This window comes from Camelus ferus, chromosome X (assembly GCF_009834535.1).
Source record: "Camelus ferus isolate YT-003-E chromosome X, BCGSAC_Cfer_1.0, whole genome shotgun sequence".
Classification (NCBI taxonomy): Eukaryota; Metazoa; Chordata; class Mammalia; order Artiodactyla; family Camelidae; genus Camelus; species Camelus ferus.
This window is the reverse complement of record NC_045732.1, coordinates 87892318-87914482: the sequence shown is the minus strand read 5'-3', so window position 1 is coordinate 87914482 and position 22165 is coordinate 87892318.

Below are 22165 nucleotides of genomic sequence, written 5' to 3'. Positions count from 1 at the left end.
AAAGAAAGCAGGAGACCACTGCGGCTTCCGGGTACCTTCAAGTAAAAGAAGCAGGGACATCAATTACAAGAACTTTGTGAAATGGCTTGAGTTTGTGTAACCGTTCTCTGTATTTGTGACTTTGTTATTCCCTTGAGGTATCCATGCTGTTTGGGAGGGGAGCAGGAAGAGGGTAGTGGGACAGATTACATTTTACCCTCAAGGAAGTGAAAGGGACCTTAAGAGACAGAATAAGCAGTGGTGGTGGTTTTAAAAGTAGAAAAATAGACAAGGCAAATCTCTGGGGCTCACAGAAGGGAGAAGAAACGCTGCGTATTTGGAGCCAGCGTGGGACTGCAAAATGCCTTTGAGGGTTTAACTATAAGGAACCCTAGATATTTCCCTACCTGCTGAACTTTGCCAGCAGCATATGTCATGCTAGTTTGGAGAAGTGGACTTAAACGGGCATTGTTAAGTGAATGCACCATTTTGTGAACCCTAGAGAACTCTGAGAATATTCTGTAAATACTACCTCGTTGAACTAAGTGGGATTGACTAGGTACCAAGTAACATCTCAAGTCCCCTAATTTGAAAGCATTGCTTGGGCCATAGTGGCTCCCCATCTCCTCACTTAGATAGGATGCAAAAGCGAAAAAAAAAATCTTGTCAGTCAAGAGTTGAGTGTGCTAAAATAAGCAGTTGATTTGGATAATCGAGCACTGCTCTCTCTCTAATTCAGTACGGTGTCGGTATTGTGAATGGGCAGTTGGCTGTCCAGGACCACTTGGAAAAGCCTTCTGTCTCCACTGATCTTCATTTCTAGCTCAGCTGCTCTCCTAAGTCCTAGGTCCTAAATTCATCCCTCTCCCCTTTTGCAATGAGGAGATCACCAATATTTAGCCGATATGGCACAAAGTGATTGGGAAAGATCCTGTTACCTCCTTTCATCCACTCTACGCATTAGCCAAGAGGACAGAAAACATTGCTTTCCTCGCTGACTTTCATGATCACATTCATGATCATTCTGTATCTGATACAGACAAGATATTCAACAGTATTTGCTGAACAAATGAATGAATGATTGCCAGGCACTCTCCTAGGGCATTCAGCAGTAAAGAAGAGGAAAATAGACAAAAATCTCCACTTTTATGGAGATAACATTGCAGTGAAAGAAAAGAAGGAATCAGAAGGTCCCAAGTTATATTAGACACAGCACTGAGCACATGGTTGGTACTCAATACATATGTGGTGAAATGTGAGACTCTAATATAATAATGCACCTAGTTTATGTTTCTCTTCTTCCTCAGTCTCATTAAAAAACTTATTATCCTCAAAAAATTAAAAATAGAATTAGCATATGATCCAGCAATTCCACCCCTAGGTATATGCCCAAGAGAATTGAAAGCAGACATTTTAACAGATATTTGTATACCAATGTTCGCAGCAACATTTTTCACAATAGCCCAAAGTTGGAAACAATCCAGGTGTTCATCGACAAAGAATGGATAAACAAAATGTGGTATATGCATACAAATGGAATATTATTCAGGCTTTAAAAGGAAGGAAATTTTGGGGTGGGGAGGATATAGGTAAGTGGTAGAGCACGTGCTTAGCATGCACGAGGTCCTGGGTTCAATCCCGTGTACCTCCATTAAATTAAATAAATAAACCTAATTACCTTCCCCCTCCAAATTTTTTTAAATTTAAAAATAAATAAATAAATAAAAGGAAGGCAATTCTGCCACATGCTACAACATGGATAGACCTTGAGGACATTATGCTAAGTGAATTAAGCCAGTCACAGAGAGACAAGTACTGTATGATCTCACTTAAATAAGGTGTCTAGAGTAGTGAAATTCGTAGAGACAGAAGGTAAAATGGTTGGTTGCCAGGGGCTGGGAAGAAGGAGGAACGGAGAGTTTACTGCATAATAGGTATAGGGTTTCAGTTTTGCGAGATGAGAAAGTTTTTGAGTTCTGCTGCACGACAGCGGGAATATACTTAACACCACAGAAAAATGATTATGATTGCAAATTTTATGTTAAGTGTATTTTACCACAATTTAAAAAATTTTAAAATACTTAGTAAACACTCCTCCTGTGAGAATTGTTCAAAGATTAACAAACACAAACCCTTTACTGGAGTTTACATTGTAACACAGACCCTCCATGATGTGGTCAGGCGTGTCAAGGCCATACAGACAAGAGAACACAAACATTCAGCCTAGATATGGAGAGGCAACTGGCTATTTACATTACCTAACAGAGCAAAGGTGAGTGCATTTTGGGATGGAAAGAGGGCAGGTTGTCCACACAGCGTGATTTCACTAGCTGCTGCCCCCCCCCCGATCCATTTCTTAAAAACATATCAACACCACTGCTTGTTACACATTCCAAAATTATGGTTCTTTTGTGTGAACCTTGAAGGATTAGGATCTTCCACTCTTCCTAATGAGGAGGCAAATAACCCGAGAAGGGATGAGGCTGGTTTTGGGCTAACAGTTTGCTTCCTGTTTTTTACGATGGGGCTCCAGGATGAGAGAGGAAGCAGCGGGGGAGGAAAGGAGATGGATGGGCAACCGAGATCAGCTTCCCACTTTCACACCCCAGTGGAGGAGGCGGGGAGGCAAAAGATACTGATGTGGCAAGTCCATGCTCACACAGGCTTAAAGAGGCTGTCCTCCCCTCAGATAACGGAGAGTAAAGGAAAACCATTTCCAAACCCGAGCACTGATCATTCCTGCCATGAGAACTACTCCGGCAGAGGCCGCGGTGGGGAAGGGGTATTTCTTCCAACTCTGCATGCTATGCTTCTCTTCACAGGGACAGCTGGCTGAACCTCCTTTCCCTCACCCCACTGGCACAGTCACATCTCAGTCCCTCAGGGGACATCAACTGTGTGTATGAGAGTCTAGAGAGAGACCTTGCATTTTCCATGAAGGAAGAGTTTGCTGGTCAGGATTTTGAAAACCACATCGGGAATGCATTTTTATCTCCTTAAAGGAACAAACTGTTTTTAAGGACTTTAGCACATTGTTTATGAGTCAATGGAAACTGCTAATAACAAATGGGTCTTATCTATTCACGAAAGCAAGTCTCTGAGGATCTCTCCTGGGAACCACTGTGAGCAGTTAGTTTGAGTTATTGTACACATAGACTTCAACTAATAAAAGGGCATGTTTTAAAACATTCCAGAATTCCAAACTGTCACTACTTCAGACTGGTCTGCCTGCCCCTACCCCCATTCATCCAAATAGATGAGATTTTGCTAAAACAGATTTTCAAGTAGTTTGCAAATGATAAAGAAAAAGAAGGGATTTCTCTCACTCCCTCTGTTAATTTGAGTACATTGTTTGACATCTCACTATTAGGATCAATAGGTGACAATTTCTCCCAACTTGTTATTTACCTTGGTTCTCACTAGAAAGTTGCATGACCACGAGAATGGGCACTGACTTTCTTGCCTAGTGCAGAAAAAGCTTTGTTTTTCTCCCACTGGAGTCTCTCTTTTCGTTTCATGAAAGTCATTATTAAGCTAATGTCAAATTAAATTAGCTTTCATTCATTTGTAAACATGAAGCACAAATGCTCATCAATGGGATAACTTAGCCATATGCTAGAAGATGTTCTGGCCAGTCACCTTCTTTGAAATATCTCTTTGCGTTGCAATGATACCTGTGATGTGCTATTTTTGAATAACGTTTTCTAAGATCATCAAGCTATAAAATGTATGTTCAAAAAAAGTTTGCCATAAGCTATTTAAGGGACTTGTGGAAAGAGAATATTTAAGTAAGAATTTCATTTTTTAATCAGATAAAGAGCACTTCATCCCTAAATCCTGTGGGAGTCCATCATGCCAAGGGTTCTAGTCTGTATGCAGTAGCTGGAGTCTCCCAGGAAGACACTGAGCCAGGTTCAGAAGCTTTAAATAGGTCTTTGGTTTCATACATACATGTATGTATTTACTTCCTATATCACAGGAATTGTGACTTGCTGTTGAAAAGACACTTTGAGAGTCACATAAACAAAAGAGAAACAAAGATGCTGTTCTGGTTCTGATTCTCATTAATAGAAAGAGAGAGTCCAGGTTGAGTGATAGGAGCTTACCTGGCTAGCAGCAGGTGGGAAATGTGATTGAGGGTCTGAGGCATTTTAGTGCTAAGAGGAAAGTATTCCGAACTGGGCTTTGTAGCCCAAATACTTTATCATCCCTCACCTCCCAGCATGCACCTCATGAAATAAGCTTTAAAAGCTTACAAGGCAGGCAGCTTATAACAACAAAGGGATTCCCCTTCAAGAAGTTTCCAGTCTGAGATGACACACATAGCACAGAAATGTTCCATTGTTAAGCAACCTAATATATGCATTAACTGAGGGATAGAAGAGCATAAGCGTTTAAGCTTCAAAGGCAAAGTCAACGAATTTGAGGTACACAATCTTACAATTAAGACTTCAAAACCGATTTTCAAAGTACAAGTAGATACAAGCCAATAGAAGAGGGCTAAAGTAAATGCAGGACCAATGATGTTGTGGCCAAGGCAGGTGGGAGTGAATCTTACGGAGGCGCTTTTCTTACTTAAAAGGATGCTTTTTGTTCATGCAATTGAAATACGTTACCTCTTGTAGGACGTCTTTCCTGTCCCTCACTCTTTCCGTGGCTACAGTGGACCACTCTTTCCTTTCCGTCTCACCGTGCCCTGGTACACACTCCATCACATCACCTGTAACAACTTACTGCACTTCTGTTTTCATGTCTGTGTCCCCACTAGGCTTTAGGTACTTTAAGGATGAAGTCTTATTCTTTCGTATGTCTCTGTCGCTCTAGCTCGGGACCTAGTACATAGTAGGTGCTCAATACATTTTTTGAATGGATGCTATCCCATAATTCCCTGTGATGAAAGAGCCCCAGCTAAACAAACATTCCTGTTAAACTTATGTCAAGCCAATTTAGGGCCCTGCGGAAGAAAGAGAACTGTAAATTCCCAGCTCCTAAATCAAAGGTTGAAAGCTTGCTCCTCCCTAGCCATAGCTCCTTGATATGGCTCCTGATTAATAATCTGTTACATCCTCAGAAGGGGTCATTTTAAGGTAACCCAGAGGAGCTCCCGTGACCTATTGACCTTTTATATCACCAAAAAGGAGCTAACTTTGGGTCAAAGGATGGCAGAATACTTTGCTGTGATTCACATATTACCCAGAAACCTTTGGCTTCCTGGAATTCATAATAAAAATTCCAAATCCCCAGCAATAACTTTCAAACCCCACAATTCTTGCTAACACAGCAGAGTAGCACTTGGATTCTATGCCAGGCCTCCTGACCTTTTGTTAATTGCAAAATAAACAGATCTCCAGTTTAGAGGGGCCTTCTCCTTTTATGGGCTCCCTGCAGTGTAGGCACCGCTTGAATGGTATTTATTTCGGCCATATTTGCTTTCCAACACTTGTTCAGAGCAAGAGGCAGGTGTCTGAGAGTGGAAGGGCTGGGGATTAGGACAAGAGGAGAGAAGCAGGTGCCCTAATGTGCTGAATGAAGTGCCCAACTGATTCTTCCAAAGAGGCTGAGGTCCTAGAAGGAGGTATGCAAATAAAATTTTATTTTTAAAATTTTCAACAAGTATTTCTGAGCCCCTAGCACTGTGCCTAGCCCTGCCCTCACCATAGCTCACTACGATAGAAGCACAAACCAAAAGGGGGAGCCCAGAGGAGAGGGAGAGGTAACTGTTCTCCTCCGGCCAGGGCTAGCGATTAGCATAGAAATGTGCTCAGGGCGGCCATGGTGGCATCATGAAGATGTGGTCACAGGTCACGGATCTCCTCAGCTTTGCAGATTCACAAACTTGATACTATGTGTTGCTTTAGGGCTAATCAAACTCCAAGGGACTGATCCATGATAAACCAGAAAGACAAAAACTAATATAAATGAGAAACTAAAATTGACTTACTATGTATTTATCACATGCCAGGAAATGTTCCAGGTGCTTTCTATGAATTATCTCATCTAACACTCATAGCAACACTATGAGAAAAGTACTACCACCACCTTCATTTTTAAAATAAATAAATGGAGACTCAGAAAGGTTAAGACTTGCCCAAGCTGGTCAAGTTAGGATTATTATAAAAGTCTATCTGATTCTAATGCCCATGTTCTTAACACTTACACACACAGTTGCTCATTATTTTATGCTGACAAGTAGTATTTGTTGGTTACTTTCTGCATTCTCTCTCTAAGAAGGAAGATAATGAAAACTGAGTTAAATTGTGAAGATTGGTAAGTGTCAAACAATTAGATCAGTAATCTGGGGAGAATTTCATAAAGGGGATATTTGCAATCTTTGTTACCTGTCTAGCACTTGGCAAGCACTGTGCTAGGAGTTTAAGGGACCAAAGGGAGGGATATCTTTTTTTTTTTTTAACATTTTTTATTGATTTATAATCATTTTACAATGTGTCAAATTCCAGTGTTCAGCACAATTTTTCAGTCATTCATGGACATATACACACTCATTGTCACATTTTTTTCTCTGTGAGTTATCATAACATTTTGTGTATATTTCCCTGTGCTATACAGTGTAATCTTGTTTATCTATTCTACAATTTTGAAATCCCAGGCTATCCCTTCCCACCCTCCACCCCCCCAGTAACCACAAGTCTGTATTCTCTGTCTGTCAGTCTATTTCTGTCCTGTATTTACGCTTTGTTTTTGTTTGTTTGTTTTCGTTTTTGTTTTTTAGATTCCACATATGAGCGATCTCATATGGTATTTTTCTTTCTTTTTCTGGCTTACTTCACTTAGAATGACATTCTCCAGGAGCATCCATGTTGCTGCAAATGGCATAATGTTGTCGGTTTTTATGGCTGAGTAGTATTCCATTGTATAAATATACCACATCTTCTTTATTAAGGAGGGATATCTTATGCCACCATGATGCTGATGTCACTCTGGGCTTGGGAAATAGCACAAGAATCACCTAGGTTTATCAGTTAAGGTCTGGGCAGGAAACAGATGGCACACTCAGATTGAGTAATCTGGGAAGAATTTTATAAAAGGGGTATTTGTAGAGCTGTGAGGAGAGTGTAGGAGATGAAGAGATGAGGGAGAACTCAGGAGATAGTAATAGCAGGAAGCTGTGACCCACCTGAAGGGCCAATGAGAGGGAACAGTGTGAAGAGTGTGGCTCTATAGGAACTGTGGCCTTCAGCAGAGAGAAGCAGCTGCTGCCAGTACTTGGCCCATCAAGAGAGAGCCTGGGGAATAAATACTCCAACTTCACTCTCCTCCCACCCTCCAATCTCCAATTGGTGCCAAACACAACCAGAAGTCAGGAGGCAAGGGAGCCCATTAATGCAATCCAGATGGGTCAGCCTCCCGTGGCACAGAGCAGGATGAAGGGCAGATCTGGATATCTAGTAACACTATGCAACTTGATTATTTCCTCCCTAGCCCCAATCTGCTCCACTTCCGATTCCTTCCACTTCCTCTGTCCTCCTTACTCCGTTCGGCCAGGCTGCACATCCTAGTCTTTACATTAAGTGAGCGTCCCAGAGACCCCATGACTATTTAGTGACAAAATCAGACCACAGAACTGGACTTCTCTCAATCCAATGTGTTTCCTTCTATAGTACCTCATTCTCTGCTAACATGATGATCATGATCATGATCATGATGATAATAGCTGTCATTTTTTGAACACCTATGATGTGCCAGGGAATTTGGTGTTTTACTCTGAAACTCTGCTGTCTTGCTCTGAAAATAGTGTGGCTTCCATAGGTGTCTGATCTCGGGCAGGAAAAAAAAAAGACCTGACTTGCACTGGATGGGTGAGAATAAAGACCAACTTCTTACCTTTACAGGTAGTGGAACATTTTTATGGGTACCATTTCCATTCTGCCTCTGTCACCCTTCAATTGCTGTGTACCAGATGCAAAGAGGATGTAGTTAACACATTCTAATTATAGGCTCTAGGAAGAGAGCTGCTTTTATGGAATGCACTCCCGCTGCCACTTTGGCTTCTGTTGCAGAGGCTGCTGAGTGTGCTAAATGCTCTCCAAATGCCCAAGGGGCACCCTCAAGATTTGAACATGCAAACAGAGGTGCTTAATTATGGATACTGAGAACCAAAATGATTCCATTTATAGCCTTAAAGTCCTGAAAGGAAAGGTAAGTGTTTAGGGGAAAATTCCAATAGCGCCTAAGGGTCAAGACAGTTTTCATCAATGATTCGATATATCCATCTAATTCAGTTTCCCAAAAGTTACGGAATCTCTAAAGGAACCCCCGATCTCTATTTACTAGACCTTCCTGGGGGAGGACGTGCAGGGGTGAGGAGGGAGGCTGAACATAAACCCAGCAGGTATTGCACCCCCTCCACACACAGCAGCTTATCTTTGTTCACCAAATGTTTACCCAATAGTATGTAAACTCCACCAGGTCAGGGATTTTTGGGGGCCACCCCCTCCGCTGCGGTATCTCTAGCACGCAGCATGGTGCCTGATATGTAGTAGGTGCTCAATAAATATTTGTTAAATGAATGAAATTGGGGGTTTCCTCTGCTGCCCAAAGATTCCATAGTAACTCCCAAGGTTATCTCAATTGGAAATTGCACTGGGAATCTGGAGGGTACAGTCCCTCCCATTCACTCATATGCTGGACTTTAACACTTTACCTTTCCCATAGCAGTTTTCAATCGTGGTCAGTGTGAGTCTTTTCATAGCATTACTTCTGCCCAAAGCTACTCAAATAAGTTGAATAAGCATCATCAGACTCACTTGAAAAAAATGTAGAGATTTACTCCTTTGCTTTTGAATATCTTAGTGTTGTAACTGAGTTTGAGAGACTCTCAGGAAAGAGATAACAGGCCCAAACCTCACTTGACATGCAGTACCATAGTTAATGTTAACTGTTTCTGCACTGGTGAGCTTTTCATTATCCAATTGCTGCCCCAGCTCCAGAGATGTGGGACAACTGACAAGATGGGTAATGAGCTTTCATTTTCTTTATACAAAGTCAATTAAGGAAGTGGGTGGTCTCCACTTATTTTGCAGCTTATTCAGATCAGTAACCCTCTTTCTTCCTTTCAGATAGAGTCTTTCCTATGGATGGAGACTTGGGGCCAGAAATAGAGTGAGTTTAGCTGCATTTATACTCTGTGTATTGCTCAGGCGAAGGACATGCCTGTTACACCAAGGATTTGCAAGATGGTCAATTTACTACAAGCAAATCAAACCAGACTGGAAAGTACTCTAACTTTCTAATAGATTTTATTTTCAGACCCTTAACTGAGATCCCCAAGGTGGTCTACTTAGCCTAACTAGATTTCAGTCAAACATGTATATCCTGATAGATTTGTAAGTTCCTTGAGGCAACTTACAAATGTTTGTCTTACTCAGTGCTGGGCCCTCGGGTATCTAGCCCAGTGTTGGGCACATAGTAGGGAACCAATGAAATATTGATGAATAAATGAAGGAATCCTTTCTAGATCAACTTCTAATCAGTTTGCTAGCTGAACATCACAGTAAATATTTTAGGCTTCTCCCAAAGACAGGCCAGTGGTGAGGATGATGAAAAGCAACAATTTGTATTCTCTTTTGGATCTAACCAGTCATGTGTTTGGATCATGTGGTCATTCCTACGTGGAATAAACATTTATTGAAACATGTACCATGTACCAAGTACAGGGAATATAAAGGTGAATAAACTGTGGTCTCGGCTACCGAGGAGTTCAGTCTGTCTAGGGGAATAGACAATAAAATAATTGCCATGCTATCCCATAAATGCTTAAGAGGAGAGGCACTGAGGGCAATGGGAGCATGAAGGCTGAGAGGTCAGGAAAGGCTTCCCAGAAGAGTTGAGAACTAAGTCGGAGTTTTGTAGGACAAGTGGAAGTTAGCCAAATGAAAAAGAGAGAGTAAGGCATTGTAGGTATGCTTTAGGAACAGGCAGGTGGAGCCACTTTATAGTCGTATAGTTGTATAGTCTGTGGTTGATACAGCTACTATTAACATCTGGGGCTGGATAATTCACTGCTGTGGGAGGCTGTCCTGTGTATTGTAGGATGTTTAGCAGCAGTAGTTCTAGATCCTACCCACTATATACCAGTAGCACTTCATGGCCCTGAGTTGCAGCAAACAAAAATGTCTCCAGTTACTGTCAGGTGTTCTCCAGGGGGCAAAATCTCCCCTGGTTGAGAAACACTTAGAGCCAAAGGTATGTGTGAGGAAGTGATGGGAAGTGAGATTGGAAAGCCAGGCAGGGGTCCAGGTCATGAAAGTCATGCACACTGTGATAAGAAGTTTGGACTTTATCCTGGAGATCACAGGAAGCCCTTGAAGTATTTCAAGCTAGAAGATAATACGCTCCCATGTGTGTTAAGACTATCACTCTGGCAGCAATGTCGAGTGTAAATTTGAAGGAGATATGTAGCAAGACTAGAAGCAGGGTGATGAGTTTGGAGACTCTTGCAATCATCCAGAAGAGAGGTGATGAGAGCCACTGTTAAGGCAGTGGCAATGGAGTAAAGGGGAAAGATTTGAGAAATCTTAAGAAAAGTAAAATTCTTAGGGTTTAGTGATTTAGGGATATTGGGGGGATGAGGAAATAGATGTGATTCCCAAGTTTCTAGTTTCAATAACTGGATAAATGATAGGGCCATTCACAGATAAAGGAACATAAGAAGAAAGTCAGGTTTGAGGAGGACCATATATTTTATTTCTGACATGCTGAGTTTGAGCTACCATGGGACATTCAAATGAAAATACTCAGAAGGGAATATGTTATACTGGTGGGCATTAAGCGTAGAGTTATGGGAGCCACTAGGGTAGATGGGTCCGGAAAAGGAACTATGTGACAGCCTGTCATATACTACTACATTTGCTGTTAAACAACTTAGAGACTTCTCTTGACTTCATGTATTTAATAAACATTTATTAGGTGGCAGACCCTAGGCTGGTGCAAAGGATATAAAGAAAAGCAAGACAGAGCTCCTGCCTTCAAGGTTCTCACAGTCCACAGAGGGAGACAGATAAGTAGCCACGCAGTACTAATGCACTTTGATAAGCACTATGATGGATGTGTGCAGAGTGCTGTGAGAATGGGAGAGGAAGGGCATCTAATGGAGTGAGCATAAGGGGGAAAGGCAGAGAAAGCTTACTGGTAGAAGTAATACGATGGAGAGGTGAAGAATTGCAGAGGCCATGAGAATGTACCTTGCAGGCCTCCAACAACAGCAGCATTTCTCAGTCTCAGCACTATTGGTACTTTGGACCAGAAGGTTCTTTGTTGTGTGGGCCGTGCTGTGCATTGTAGGATGCTGAGCAGCATCCCTGGTCTCTACTCACTAGATGTCAGCAGCACCCTCTTCCAATCACAAACATCTCCAGATGTTGCCAAACGTCCCTTGGGAGGACAAAATTAGCCTAGGTGATAACCACTGAACCACAAGGAGCGTGATTTGATCAAGGTCCCAAGGTGCTGTGTTGCGCATCGAGAGTGCACAAGGCTGCCCTTCCCATGAGGTGCTTCTAAACAAGGGACTAAGCACCTTGGGGACACTAATGTAGGCCTGTTGAGGGGAGACACAGGACTCCAGTGATGCCAGACTTTGGCTCAAGGACTCGGTGAAGGCCTTTCTGAACCTTTCTTTGACTGCCTGGCAATCGAGGATGTTTCTACCCAACCTTATTGCCCCTCCCTTTTAACCAGGGGTCAGATTTATATCTCAGTCTGATGACTTCTCCAGCAACCTCCCCAGGTGTCTCCCCTAATGAAAAATCCTTGCATGTTTAATCCCGTCTTGGCTCCTGCTTCTTAGGGGACCCAGAATAACATAAGCAGTCAGACTTTGGAATCAGAAATATCTAGGTTCAACCCCTGATTCCTCTTCCTGGCTGTGTGGCCTTGAGAAAGTTAGCATTCTCCTCTGAACCTCAGTTCACTTGTATGTAAAATGGAGGTAACAGTATCCAATTCAGGTTTCTATGAGGATGAAATGAACCACTGCATCTAAAATATTTAGTACAGTGCTAGATACCAAGCAAGAGCGCATTAGGTGCTCATGCTTAGTAGAGGATGGACATGTGGAGAAAGAGCAGATTGGACAGCATGATACACAGACATGGCAGCAAGAAATGCCATAGAAAGGTGGGCAGGGATGTGAAACAGTGTAAACATTTCAGTACCGTGGAAACATAAAATGCAAGCAGGAAGTGATGAGAGATGAGGTGAGAGGTGGGCAGGTCTCAAGCAGAACAATTCCAATCTTTTCAGCCTTTTAAATTCAAGTTATATTCTCCAGTCCTTTCATCAGCTCCTCTGAGCCTTCTTCAAGTTCACTACATCTGCCTTTAAGCTAAAAACCTAAACCTTCACACAAACTCCATCCAAATTCTCTCATTCAAAGGGTCTAACTAGTAGGGAGAGAGACTAAAGGGTTTGTGGCTTCGCAGTTCCTCCCCTCAGGATTCCAATTTATGCAGCCCTGAATGGGGATTACTTGGAGGGGAAAAGATCTAATCACTACTTGGCCCTTGCCCTGAAAACTCTTTCATTCAATCCAAAAACATTAACAGTGACCATTTTTCCCCTAAGGAGAGTTAATCATTACCCTAACCTCCTCCTCACTGCCCTCCCCTCCCCCTGCCACACACACACACACACACACACACACACATGAATAATCGAGACATGTCCATGAGCATTTTAAAACCTGAAATAATGTAACCAATATGTGGATGTTCTGCTAGCTAAAGACTTGAATTCAAGTCCCAACCTCAACAATGAACAGCTATATAATCTTCAGCAAGCCAGCCTATGAGCCTCAATTTCCTTTTCTATATAATGGGGGCAATAAATCGTACCCTGGATGAAAAAGCATTTTGAAAAATACAAGGCACAGGACAAGTTATTATTATTCAACTTGTGTCAAGTTAGGGGTCTAAAACTACCTTACTTGGTTTAGGAGTTCATCCCTTTATGCCTAAAATCACTCTACATTTTTGTCTACTTATTTACCATCTGCACCCTCTACTGTGAATGTAAGCTCCATGAGAGCAGTTTTGGGGGTTTTGTTGTTAAATTCACTGATATATCTCCAGGACCATGGACAGTATCTGGCACATAGTAGGTGCTCAATAAGTCTCTGAATGGATGGGTGGATGAATGAATAAATGAAGCTCTAGACATGTGCAATGGTGTCCTGGCTGGGCTTCCATTCTCCAATCTCTCCAATCCTGTATCACCTCCATATAAGGTCTACCTGAGTATGGGTAAGAGTAAGAGAATGTAGACTTTGAAGCAGTGGTGAAGGAGCATGAGCTCTACCTTAGGAGTGGAAAAGTAATAGTAAGAGGGCTTTAAAATTTCTAGAACCATCTGAAAAGTCTATTTGGAATTATAAGCATGGGTAGACTTGTCCGAAGTGTCTTCTGTGAAAAACTAATCTTACAATGCATCTCAGCAAAAGGGTTCCATGATCAAGTAAGTTTGAGAAATATGGCATCATTAATTCTATATTCTGTGTACTGACAGATTCACCAGGGGCATTAGCATATTAAAGGCTTTCAAATGTCAGGTAGTAAAGAAACGTGCTTAATTATAAAACCCTTTTTATCATACAATATCTGCAGAAAATATTTTAGAAAAAACTAGGTCTAGGAAATAACCATGATAAGAAAGTTATCAGATTTCTAGAAGCCTTTTTTGCCTGCTGCCTGTTTCCATTTAGTTATCATTAGCAAAATGGAGCTTTAAAGGGGCAGGTACCAGAGTGTCCAATAGGAACTACCAAAATTAGGTTGCAGTAAAGGGCTGGAGAGACTGGCCGAGGCAGAGAGGAACTCAAGTAGAAAAATCAGCTAGTGGGATCTGTGGAAAAAGGCAAAAAGCAAGCTTCTTATGAATCACTCTCTCAATGACTATAATCAGTCTTTCTCTCCCCACACTCCGCTGAAATTGCACTCACCAATGGACCGATTCCTTATTGCAAAACCCAATGGGCACTTTTCTGTCATTAGCTCTCAGATGTATCTGACACAGTCGACCCTCCCTCATTCTTGAAACATTCTGTTCATTTGGCTTCTACAAAACCAGATTCTTCTGATTTTGGTCCTACCTCTTTGGCTCCTTCAGCTCAGTCTCCTCCTATCTGTCAATTCTTAAACAGTGGTATACATTGAGGCTGTGTCCTAGACCCTCCTCTCTCCTCATCTGACACATCATCCCAAGGACTCTCACCTATTCCCATGGCTTCAAATACCATTTGAAGGCTGATAACTCCCCACATCTGTATTTCTGATGTGGTCTGTCCCCTTGGTTTTTGGACCTTAATATCCAACTTCCTACTCAACACTTGAACTTATACTCAACAAGTCCAAATCTGATTTCACTCTCTTTCCATGATCTCAGAAAACAGTATCCCCATCAACCTAGCTGCCCAAGTGAAAATCCTAGGAGTCGACCTTGACTCTTTCTCCCTTTCTACATTCAGTCAATCATCAGGTCCTGTCAATGAATTCTCCTAAATATTTCTGAAATACTTCCACTTCTCTTCATCCTCATTGCTACTGTCATTCTTATTTCAAGCCCCCAAGTTCAGACCAACTCCTTACAGAACTCATTCCTCTGATCTTACCATTTCCCCCACGCTCCCCTGCCCCCATCCATTTGGTCACATTGCAACAAGAATGCCATCTGTCTTTTCCAACACAGGTCTGATCTTATCACCTCTACTTAAAACACTTCAAAAGGACCTCAATAAAAAAATAAAACTCTTTAATGTGATTTCCACAGCCCTTCATGATCAGATCTTACTTTCACGGTAAAGTGTAATAGTTAGACTGGGGAGCAAGACTGGCTGGGTTCAAATCCCAGCTTTGCCATTTTTAGTAGCTGTGTAATGTAGTTTTTTCACCTGTAAAATGGGGTCATTACAGTACCTAAATTCTAGGGTTTTGAATATTTTGTTAATATATGCATAGTATTCGAACAGTGCTCTATAAATGTTAGCTTTCAGTAGTAATATTCTCGCCTCAACTTTACCTCTTGCCACTTCTTCCCCTCTCTCCTTGTCCTCTAGTCATATCATATGTCTTTTAATTTCTACAGCATAATACATCCTCTTTTTTTAAGTGCACAATTTAATGGCTTCTAGTATATTCACAGAATTGTGCATCCATCATCACACTCAATTTTAGATTTTCATCGCCCCCAAAATAAGCCCCACATCCCTTAGCCATCAGCCTCTGTCACCCTCCCCATCAGCTTCAGCTCTAGGCAACCACTAATCAGTCGACTTTCTGTCTCCATGAACTTACCTACTCTGGACTTTTCATATAAGTGGAATCAAGCAATATGTAGCCTTTCATGTCTGACTTCTTTCACTTAGCATCACGTCTTCAACGTTCCTCCATGTGGTTGCATGTATCAGTACTTCATTCCTTGTTATGGCCACACCGTGTTCTCTTTCATTGACTTTTGTACATAGTATCCCCTCTGGTAGTAACACATAGCTTCTCTCTACTCCTGACTCACACGGCTAACTCCCACTTAAACTTCAGTTCTCAATTTAGATGGAATGATAAGGGTTCCTCCTGGAAGCCTTTGATGACAGCCCTCTCCCATCTTCCCTCCCTCCCAGTCTGAGTTAGGTAAGCTTCCTAGGTGCTCCCCTAATATCTTGTTCCTCCCTCACTTGCCTTTTTGTCTGTCTTTTCCTAGATTGCCAGCTGAACAGGAACCGGGGCCACATGTGTACATTGCTCATACCCACCACCCACAGAGTATGTGGCACATAGTAGGCACTCAATTAAGTCGTTGAATTAATGAAACGGGAACATGAGGGGCTAGCCTAGAATAGAAAAGTGGAGGATCTGTTGGCAGCAGAACATTGGGAGGTTTCCTGCTGTGCTGCCAGACTAAACTTTCTAAAACCCTGCTTTTGTCAAGCCTAATATCCTCACGCAGGATGCTGGGTCTGGGTTCACCTGAATAATCCCTACAGTTCCCTGCAGCTCTGACACTGATTGCTTACAAGTATATATTTAATTAGTCTTATAATTATGAAGGAGAGCCAAAAAGGATGCCAAATACATTAAAAATACATTTCTCTCAAATTAATGCAAAATGGCACTGTACAAAACAGTGCTTAATTCCCTTAAAGCATTAGCAATGTGGCATTTACTGGGGTCAAATAAACAAAAAATTAAAATGATGTCTTACATTGGAATGGTTAAGGAATGCAGCCTCCATCAACTGGAAGCTTCTGAATCCTCTTTAATCAGTTCTATCTGGACACTTGATTGAAATATTAGCAGTAAGTGCCTCTGCATTTATCAGCATTTAAAGACCTGAATTAATTTCCCTCCACTGGCCTGGCTTTGTAAGATGGAATGGAAAGTATGAGGTGCCACTCCCTCTCAGAGATGCACTTCCCGGCTCCATCAGCTAGGCCTGAGCTATTCTGAGTGGGCTTGCTGTTAATGAACATCACTGTGGCTCCTCCTAGGTCTGGACTGCTCTCTCTATTACAGCAATCAGAGCTAAAGGTGGGCAAAAGCAACAATAAAAAAATTTAGAATCACAGCACACTATAAATACATGCCATTCTAAGGCTTCAATTTAATAACTCCCATTGATCAAACACTATACTGACCCTTTGTAATATAATATCATGTTCATAACAATCCCATGGAATAAGTATTATTATTACTTTATTATTATTGCCCTCATTTTACAAATGAGGAAACTGAGCCACAGAGAGGTTGAGCACCCACACAAAGTCATGCATCTAGTAAACAGCAGAGCCAAGATTTAAAACCAGGCCTTTCTGAGTAAGAGAGTAAATCCTGAGAGTTCTCACCACGAGAAAAAAAATTCTCTATTTCTTTAATTTTGTACCTATACAAAATGATGGATGTTCACTAAATGTATTGTGATAATCACTTCTTGATATATGTAAATTAAATCATTATGCTGTACACCTTGAACTTATGTAGTGCTGTCAATTATATCTCAATAAAACTGGAAGGAAAAAAACTCCAGGCCTTTCTGGACATAGAGGCATGGCCTATGATGGTACAGAACACATGCCTCTCATTAATTAGTGATTATTTACATAGCTTCCGCTCCCTCTGTACTACGAGCTCCCTCTGGGTTTGTGCTGCCAGAACCTAGCATATTGGTACATAGGTTCATTCATTCCTTCAAAACAGATCTACTGAATGTGTAGTATATGCTGAACACTGGTTATAGGACTGGACCACACAGCAGTGAACAAGGCAGTAAGATCCCTGGCCTGGTGGAGCTCACATTCGGATGAAGGAGATGGACAAGTAAACAAACAAGATTTTCTATGAAGAAAATAAAGCAAGAAGATGGAATTAAGAGTAGCTTGGGGTGGCAGTGGGCAGTACATTGTGAGACTAAGGTGGTCAGGAAAGGCTTCACTAAGTAGGTGATGATCCATTTGAGCTAAGACTTAAATGATGAGAAAGAGCCAACCATGAGAAAAGCCTGTTCCAGGCAGAGGGACCAGAATGTATAAAGGCCAGGAGCTGAGAAAGGGTTTGGCACATTGAAGGAGAGGAAAGAGGCCTAGCGTGGGTGGAGCACAAGGAGCAAAAGGGTGAGCGGTAGGTGTCAGATCTCGCAAGGTTCTGTAGGCATTGAGTGCCTCCTATTGTATCTGGTTTTAGGATTGGGACTGCTGCCCCCTACTGATTCATAACAAGAGCCAGGCTGTAAGAAACAAGTCTATGAAGGGGGATATTCAGAGGCAAGTTCCCTGGGCTCTGGGAAGGAAAGCCTGGGCCTTCCCTGCACCTGCTTCCTCCGTTCCCTGGGAATGCCTTTCTTTGTAGCCTACTCTCACTTTTTACCTCCTTCCTTCTCTTCCACTCCCCCACCCCCCCCCGCCACATGTCTAAGACAATTGAAGCATGCAAACCATATTCTGCAACTCCTCCTGGCACCATGAGACAGCAACCTGTGCCTTGAGCCTCTAATGCTAAAACCCTGGAGTCAGATAAGACGAGGGAATGGTGGTGACAGTGGCAGTGGCCACGTCCCAGCTTGAGCTCAAAGCTCCAAGGCTTCTTCTGCCTGACCCCTGGAGGGAGTCAGGCCATTTTAGCTTGGCTAAAACAGCAATCTGGAGGGCTGAGCTTCCTAACTACTATGGCGAGCAGGAAGGAAAGCAAGACTCAGAAAAAGCAAACACCAGGGAACAAAAATTACAAGCACGGCCTCTGCACCGGCAGCAGACAGGCTGGGAGGGGGGCTCCCAGCAGGGACACGCACAGGTTTAAGAGCACAGAGGAATACCTTTCCCGCTCCTGGAAGCCAGGTCCAACACTTCTTACTCCCTACTGCCCCACTGTGGAGAAAGGCTTTTGGGAAAACGTTGAAGTTCAGGGCTTATTGTGGAAAGAACATTCATCGCCATACTCTTCTTTCTGGCTTCGGGCTCCTGGTAGTCCCCATTTTCCATGTTCTCCGAAACCTATCTAGCTCAGGGAAAGGGGTTTTTGACAGATGTACAACGGCAATGCCTTCACCTCTCACTGTGAAAATTTAAGGCCAATAAAATAAACATTGAGCTTAACATTTTAGAAAAAGAGCAAAACATTGTACGAGAAAATAGGAGGAAGGAAATAATAAAGATAAAAGCAAAAATAAATAAATTAGAGGATGTAAAAACAGTGGAATTAATAAATAAATTCAAGGGCTGGTTGCTTGAAAGGGCTAATAAAGTAGATGAACCTCTGGCAAACCTATGTAAGAAAAACATACACATAAAATTGGGAATGAGAAGGGAAATGTAACAACCAGTATAAACAATATTTTTAATTGCCAGGGAATGCTGTACACAATTGTACGCTAATAAATTTTAAAAATATAATAGAATGGATGCTTTTTTCCTACAAAAATATTAAAATTCATACTACAAGTAGAAAATTTGAATAAATTAATAACTGAGGAATAAATTGAGAAACTGTCACACAAAGTCCTTAAATCTAACAATAGGTATTTTCAAATCTTCAAGGAAGAAAACATGGAAAAAGTTAGGATATACCTAATTTATTCATGAAACAAATATGGTCCTGATGCCAAAATCTGATAAAGAAAAAATAAAACACAAAAATCAGAGGCCAATATAAACTCTGAATATAGGAACAAAGACTTTAAGATACTAGCAATCCTAATTCAGCAAAGCTTGAAAGGAGCAAAACATCACAATCATAAGGGACTGATTCCAGGAAAGCAACAATGGTCCAAACTAAAGCAGGCTGTTAGTATAAGACTATTTATAGGTTAATCAATGCTTGCCAACTTTTTCATGGCATACATAGAAAATGAAAATATTTGTATGGGCCATTGGGTATGCAAATGAGGCTGCTTCTAGCTGGAGAAGGGGAGAAGGGGTTTATGGCTGTCCCAAGCCCACTGGCCACCCTGAGAGCTAAGGGAATGGCTATATTGGTACATCCACAACCAAGGATGCTATTCACAATGTTTATCAAGTGGTCAGGCACAGGAATCAATCAATCAGAATGTAGTTGGATGCTGGGCAGTAGCATTAGATCAGGGTCCTGGTGGTCTCATGCTGTACCAGGTGTTACCCCTTTAGTTGGGGGCTTCTCAGGAGGTCTGGGGGAAGTCCTCAGAAATAGCTGGGCCAGTGAGGGAGCTCTCAGGGTGCTCAGGGCAACAGTGATAATTATGGAAGTGTTTCAATATTTTAAATGGTCTAATTGTTTTGGTGTGGACCAGCTGAATATCAGCTCTGCCTGCAACCCAGACCCAATCTGTCAGGTGCATCACTTTGGAAGATCTGGGTTAAACTGCACTCTGAGTCTATTTTAAGACTTACTACCATGTATCGTAATGGTTGGCATCTTGTCCTTCTGACTAGTCTGTGACATTATTCATCTTTGTCCCTCCAGCACCGTCACACAGTACCTGACACACAGTAGAAACTTGCCAGATGGATTGAGACTCATTTCCAAGAGATACCCAAACAAGCACAAAATAACAATTAATAAGCATTCTGTAAAATTAGGAATGGAAGGATGACTATTCTAAGGATATATATGAAAATTATAAGGGTAACATGACAAAGAACATTTGTTTTAAACATGAAGCAAAATAGTATTTTCAAAGATTATTAACAGCATTTTTGTTGTAAAAAAAAGAAAATTAAAGATATCTTCTATCATTTTTAATATCGTTTTAGAACTTCTGATCAATAAGATATAAAAATGAAATGAAGTATAAGTATTAAATAAATTATGATAGAAAACAGAAAATATAAAGAACATAATAAACATGACAAACTATATAATCCAGATAAAGAAAACTATAAAACTATTGGAAGATATAACAAAAAGCCCCTACCCTCAACCAACCACATATGGTACGAATGAATGATACTATTATGTTATTTTCTAAAATCGTTGTCAAGTTATGGCTAAAGGGAAAGGCCACACTCCTGTGGGCAAAGAATGGATGGAGCCTCCCTGGAAAACAATGGTTATTCTAGATTATCAATCATCTGGTCAAAAAGACAAGAACGTAAACTAAGAAAGCAGTTCTTAGGTATGCAAGGAAATGAACTGCTTGTCTTTCTCTAAGTCTAGCGCTCTTCGATCCAGATATCAGAGGATTCAGAAGTTCTCTCCTTATGCTCCTGAGTGGTGAGTTGCTAAGATGGCACTTACCTTGTGGAAATAGTTGGGGATTGAGGATAAGATGGGGCTCTGAAAAGCAAGCCTTTTATTGTAAAGTACAATGATCTGGTTTTACATTATTCTTGGTGTTTATTTGCTGTTATTCCCTAGTCTCTAGAACAGTCTTGTTAAATGTTCCGGCCGTACCTCAGCTATGCTAGAAGGTACTCAGGAAAACTTAATGGGTCTACATTTAGACCAAAGTGCTGATGAGGGAGCAGAACCTCTTTTATAAGCAGGCAGTCATGGGCTTGTGAGTAATTATGAGTAATTAAGTGCTTGCGCTAGGCATTGCTTTACATACATTATCTCATTTTAACCTCTCAACAAATCAGTGAGGTATGTACTTTTATTAACCTCAATTTACAGGTGAGAAAACTGAAGCTCAGAGAAGTGTAGTGATGTACCCAAAATTATAAAACAAGGGAAATGGCAGAGGTAAAAGAGAAACACAGCACCACATTCTAGAGTAAAAATAACTTCAGAGATGCACAATCTAGATTGCTTATGAAAGGAGAGTCTTTGGGTATTTTTCATTAATGTATTTTACTTGACACCCTTAAGAGAGATACCTCAAAGTCCACCAGGGGTGTCTTCTCCGAACCCTGTCCAAAGTATAGAGTTCTATAGCTCTAGTTTCTCCCCTGATAACTTCATGCAGATCTCCTCAGAATGCAGGAAGACCTTTGTACTTGGCTCTTAAGGCCCTTGCCCACACTCAGCTCCTGCCTATCTAAGACACAGGAATATAATCCAAGGGCCCCTGTGTGTTTTGATTCTGCTTTCTCCATCTTTTCTCAAGATTTTCTCATCTCAAGAATCATTTTCCCCCTTTTTATAATCACTTCTGACATTCTCAGTTTTTTTCTTTAAAAGCCTTTTGCTTTTATACTGATTGACAGATGCTCACTAAATCATCCAAGACCTCCATTCCCCCTGCACACTCTGGACCCCTGCAAGGATGGAAGGGGTTCACACTTAGAGCATTAAAAGTATGGGCCTGCCCAGTGATCATGGATTTAATCTTGGAATTAGCTCAGGAATATACAGGTCCAAGCATTCTCCACTGGGCAGTCTGAGGACAAAAAAAAAAAAAAAAAAAAAAAAAAGCAAAAGTAGCCTTCACACAAGGAGGAACCCGAAGGGGCCCAAAGCATCCCATATCACAAAATAAATCCTCACACACTAAACACAGAGTAATAATAGCTACAACAAAAGAAAACCTTTGGCCTTGGGGTGATGTCAAAATCCCGTTCTAATTTTACATGATCTGAGAAAGATCATTTAGTGCAGCGGTGAAGAGCATAGAATCAAGACCAGAGACTAGAACCTGGCTCTGCCACTTACCACTTGGGTAACTCTGGCTAAGCTTCTTCACCATTCTGTATCTTTGCTTCCTTATTTGTAAATGGGGTAATAATGATAACTACCTCACAGAGCTGCTGTTAGAATGAAATGAGACAGTGTGT